This window comes from Dipodomys merriami, unplaced genomic scaffold (assembly GCF_024711535.1).
Source record: "Dipodomys merriami isolate MVZ:Mamm:240054 unplaced genomic scaffold, mDipMer1.0.p SCAF_3, whole genome shotgun sequence".
NCBI classification, from domain to species: domain Eukaryota; kingdom Metazoa; phylum Chordata; class Mammalia; order Rodentia; family Heteromyidae; genus Dipodomys; species Dipodomys merriami.
The window spans coordinates 48,646,118-48,651,520 of record NW_027204492.1 but is presented as its reverse complement, the minus strand read 5'-3'; the positions used below and the strand labels follow the sequence as shown (position 1 = coordinate 48,651,520).

The 5,403-nt window shown below is 37.5% G+C and overlaps 1 pseudogene; it reads left to right on the top strand.

Moving 5' to 3' along the window:
• Positions 1–702: 702 nt before the first annotated feature.
• On the top strand, positions 703–4,131 carry LOC138839789 (DNA polymerase epsilon subunit 3 pseudogene; annotated as a pseudogene).
• Positions 4,132–5,403: the final 1,272 nt, after the last annotated feature.

Below are 5,403 nucleotides of genomic sequence, written 5' to 3'. Positions count from 1 at the left end.
TTTTTAAAGATGGTCAATTTCTGGGAGTGGGAGTCTATACCCTCAATCCCAGCATTCAAGAGGATCATGAGTTTGAGAATATCCTGGGCTACACAGAGAGAATTGCCTCACAAAACTCTCTCCAAAAAAGATATGGTCACTTGACATAACTTCATTCTTTGAATGCATTTATTTTACTAGAATTCTTCAAACATAAGCACACATAAGACTTAGTCCCAAGTCAGTAAAACAATAAATAATTATTCCAAAATAGTTATCACTATGTGATGTGTTTTTATGTCATGTTTCCTAACAACAGACATATTCTTAGTGTTGGATTGTTGACTGATTTTTAGATAGATAAAGAGGTACAGGAAAAGAAAAAATGAATATAAATACTAAATTTAACTATTTGGCAGCATGTCTGCTTCAGTACAGAAATGGTATACTGTTAGGAGACAGCAGAACATTTCCAGCAGTATTAGAAATGTATGGAGTGATTGGAAATGGAAATCCTTGAATTCTATACAAAAGTATTTGAATATTGTATTCCTGAAGGTGCCAGAGCAAAGTATACTTACAAATGAAAAACAAAAATTTTTCATGAAGACAAAGGTGACTGCAACAAGAAGAATGATTTTGAATAGAGGAATGAAGGTTTTGAGTTAGAATTGTGGAAAGAATGCAAAAATCAACAAAGCAGGTCTCAAAGATAAATTTAATATGGAGGTAAGAAAGACATCAATGCCATAGCCCATTCCAGCTCTTAAGGCTGAGTAACTGGAAGAATGATGGTTTCATTGATTTAAAAATAGAATTTTTATTCCCTATGAGTCTTTCCATGTCACTTTTGCCAATTAGGAAAAACATATTTGGTGACTGTAACTGCCTGCAACAGGAATATTTCTATATGAATTTAAAGTTGATAAGTCATAGAGGATTGACAAAAATCCAAGGATTTCCTTATCTATACATATTGACAAATATTATGAAAAATAGTCCTATATAGTCTAAGTAATATATTCTAATGTGCCCACCTTGTCCCCCAGCCATCCCCTCCAGGACAATTTTGCAAACCGAAGCTGGGCCAGATAGTGCTATATGACCTGATTATAAAGATCTCAATCTCTCTTTTGTAACTTCTGAATAGTCAAAGCTTTATTATTTGGGGATCCTTTTAAGCATCCTTTCCCCTGTATTCTGCAGTGACGATGCCTTTTTATTGTAAGGAGTTTCTAGAACTCTATAGAAGAGAAGTATAATAGATTACCTATCTTAGGAAGGATCCATGGTAATTAAAGTTTTAGAAATACTACATAATTTATCTGTTTGATGTTCATATTACAAGATATGATAAGATTTATGAAAAGAAATTAGCTTAGTTTTATTCAAATTACATATTGTTCTTTAAAATGCAAATGTCACCAGGGTATCTAAAGAATTGAAACCATAGGTTCATGTAAAAGCCTATGTATGGAGAATCATATTATGATTATTCACAATGAGCTTGATGCTAGTGACTCACATGTGTATTCTTGGCTACATAGAAGTCCAGCTCAGTCCTACACATGAAACTACTTCTCAACAAGTTTTTGGATATGGTGGTGCACAACTATCTGCCAGCTTCATGGAGGATAAGATCAGAAGATCAGAAGGATGACAGTTTCAGGCTAGCCGGGGCAGAAAGTGTCTAGAATATAAAAATTCACAGAGATAGAAATTAGAAGTTTCTAGAAGGTGGTATGGAGGGGATAAGAAGAAACTTAATAAGAATGAAATATCTTTTGAGGTATTGAGAATATTGTAAACTTCAATTTTAATGACACGTGTATAACTGTGAATATAATAATATTAATGAAAGTTGAAATTTCTTTTTTGGGTGATGAAGATTAAACACAGTGTCTTTCTTGAGAAATAATAGTCAATACTCAAACACTGAACTCTACCTTTAGCCCAAATTGTACATTTTTATTCTTTTTTTTTTTTGGTCGGTCATGGGGTTTGAACTCTGGGCTTGGGTGCTGTCCCTGCACTCTTCAGCTCAAGGCTAGCGCTCTACCACTTTAGCCACAGTGCCACTTCAGGTTTTCTAGTGCTTTATTGGAGATAAGAGTCTCATGGACTTTCCTCCCCAGGCTGGCTTTGAATCGCCATCCTGAGATCTCAGCCTCCTGAGTAGCTAGGATTACAGGCATGAGCCATCAGCGCCCAGAAAATTGTACATTTTAAATGGGTAAAATTTATGGTAATGAATTCCATCTCTATACTAATAAGGAATAAAATTTTGGAAAAAAATGATCTCACATAATCAGGCAGAAACAACATGGGAATCAGCCTTGCTCTATTGATTGAATTACCTAAAATATTTGGAAGTTAATATTATAAATCATCACAACCATAAACTAACAAAACAATAAATATAAAAATATTATTTTTAATATTGAATGAAAGGAGGGAAAGAAACAAGTTTTCAATTAGACATAAATAGTTTTCAGCAATTGTTTTCATTAAGTGCAGACTAAGTAAATAGGAAGCTAAATATTTCATATATTATCATCATAGATACAGCCATCAGAAAACACAAAAGTTTTCTTAAACAACAGAAAAGAACTATGAAAGCACACACACACACATACACAGACATGAAAAGTAAAGGCAAGAAAGTAAACTAACAATTCAATAAGGATAGAATTATTTTTAAATAAATTGTTCTTGAACAACCAGAGCATGAGACTAAGGACAATATAGAAAAGTCCTATCCAGGATATTGGTTATGGGCACTACTTTGGGAAGCAAATGGAGAGGGCAAATGATGGTTAATATGATTGGAATGCCTTATGTACACATGTGAAAATGGAATACTGAGGCCCATGGAGATTGGTTTGGGATGGGAGAAGAAGGAGCAAGGACAGTTATACAGTAGTGAGTGTGATCAAAATAATGCTATTTGCACATATGGACATGTCAAAATAGAACCAACTTTACAACTATTTGATGCTAATAAAAATGGGAACATTGGCCGGGCACCGGTGGCTCACGCCTGTAATCCTAGCTACTCAGAAGCGTGAGATTTGAGGATCATGGTTCAAAGCCAGCCCAGGTAGGAAAGTTCACGAGGCTCTTATCTCCAATAAACCACCAGAGAAGCAGAAGTGGCTCTGAGCTCAAGTAATAGAGCACTAGCCATGAGCTGAAGAGCTGAGGGACAGCACCCAGGCTCAGAGTTCAAGCCTCATGACAAAAAAAAGGAACAAATGAATAAAGAGAAAAAGATATAAGCTAGATTCTTATATTCCAAATACTCCAAAATTGATTCCTGAGAACACATACATCTAAGTGCTAATTAATATCATAGTTGGGATAGGAAAAGAAAACAAAAACCAATCGCCGGTGGCTCATGCCTGTAATCCTAGCTATTCAGGAGGCTGAGATTTGAGGATCATGATTCAAAGCCAGCTTCCGCAGTAAGTCCGTGAGACTCTCCAATAAACCACTAGAAAACAGGAAGTGGTGCTATGGCTCCAGCGGTAGAGCACTCGCCTTGAGCTGAAGAGTTCAGGGACAGCACCCAAGCCCAGAGTTCAAGCCCCAAGACCGAAAAAAAAAAAAAAAAAAAAAAAAAAAAAAAAAAAAAAAAAAAAAAAAACAGAAGCGAATGCTCCTGAAGAAGGAGGCCTGGGGCAGAGAAAACTCAGGCCCTGATGGTGGCAATGGCAGAGGCCTGAGGACCTAAATCTGCTGTCATCCCTAGAATTCTCAAGGAGGTACTCCCAGATGGAGTCAACATCCATCCAAGGAGGCCTGGAGCGCCATCTCCCGTGCTGCCAGAGTCTTCGTGCTGTATGCCATGTCCTGTGCCAATAACTTTGCAATGAAAGGGAAGCGCAAGACACTCAATGCCAGTGATGTAATCCCCGCCATTGGAGAAATGGAGTTCCAACAGTTCATTACCCCCTTAAAAGAAGCTCTAGGAGCCTATGGGCAGGAGCTGAAAGGCAAGAAGGAAACTTCAGAGCAAAAGGAGTACAAAGACAAAAAAAAAAAAGAACAGATTCATAAGAGCCAGATAAGAGCAGGGATAAGGACAGTGAAGAAAATGAGGAAAGCCCGAAAGAAGATGAGCAAAATGAAGAGGAGAAAGTAGACAACTGAATAGAATAGATTGGGCAGGATGGCATTGTAGAAAATAGCACCTTGAAATACCTTGTGTTTATATGAAGCTTTTCCCTTCTGAGTAAGTGGTCTTAGGCACAAGTATCTGAGATCAAAATAAAAACTGAAAAGAATTATCCAAACCAGCTCTCCCAGATTCAGAACATCTGAGTAGCAAAATCCTGATTTGTTCGATCTGTCTGAAATTTATGACTTTTTAGCAAGGAGGATTCTGAATTCTAATTAACTTGGCCAGTTGAAATCTTCTGTTTACTCAGGTGTAGGTTTAGGTAATGTTTTGATCCCTATCTCCCTGTCCCTCCATAAAAGTAATAATAATTTCCATGCTGCTGGCTGTGTTTCAGATCATAGTGAAGGCTCAGGACAAATTTGAGCTTTGATCATGATCAACCTACATTTGATTGTCCAGTATTTGGCAAAAGTAGCTTATTATGAATGTCCAGGTGGCTGGGGATATAGTTGAGTAACAGAGCACTTGCCTAGCTTGTTCTTCTATGGATAGTCCTAGGTTCCTTCCCTAGCACCAAAGAAAGATTATTAGCCTGAATGTTTCAGCTTTAGGAAACTACTGGAAAGCTGGGAGAATAATGAAATCCAGTCTGTCATCTCTTTATTTGACACAATAACATTATGTTTGTATTTCACTAAGCCCACTTTGCTGCAGCTCTTCTTTGTTACCTGTCCATCTAGTGATGACAGCCACCTGTCTTAACTTGCTGGGGTACCTGCACTCTGGGTACTTATGTACTTAAAATAGCAGTGTAGATCAAAGTTGGTCATGCAAAGGTGCCACTGAGGTTTTACAAAACACATGATTTAGTGCTACATGTATCTCACTGCCTACCAATGTAAACCTGTAGGATTATCACCTCTGGAAGTGGTAAAATGCCAGGCTTTCTCCCATCCAAGAACGACCAGGCCCAATCCTGCTTAGCTTCCAAGATCAGATGAGATAGGGTGTGGCCAATTTCCCAGACTGGGTGTGGCTTTGCATTCTCTTAATTTGTGACTTGCTCTAGACTTTATTTCTCCTAGACACAACTTTCTTCCTCTATGCTTCTGTTCTTTGTTTTTTACCTTTCTGCCTTCTAGTCCCACTTTCTTTTTCTCACTTTGTTTGCCAGTTTAAGAATTTTGAATACCTGCTTGTATCCCAAGGTTCATTTTCTTCTGATTCCTTAGTGCCGTGTCTTAATAATGGTTTTATTAAACTCCTCAACTTTAAGGGAAAAAAATCTGATGGTGCTCAGG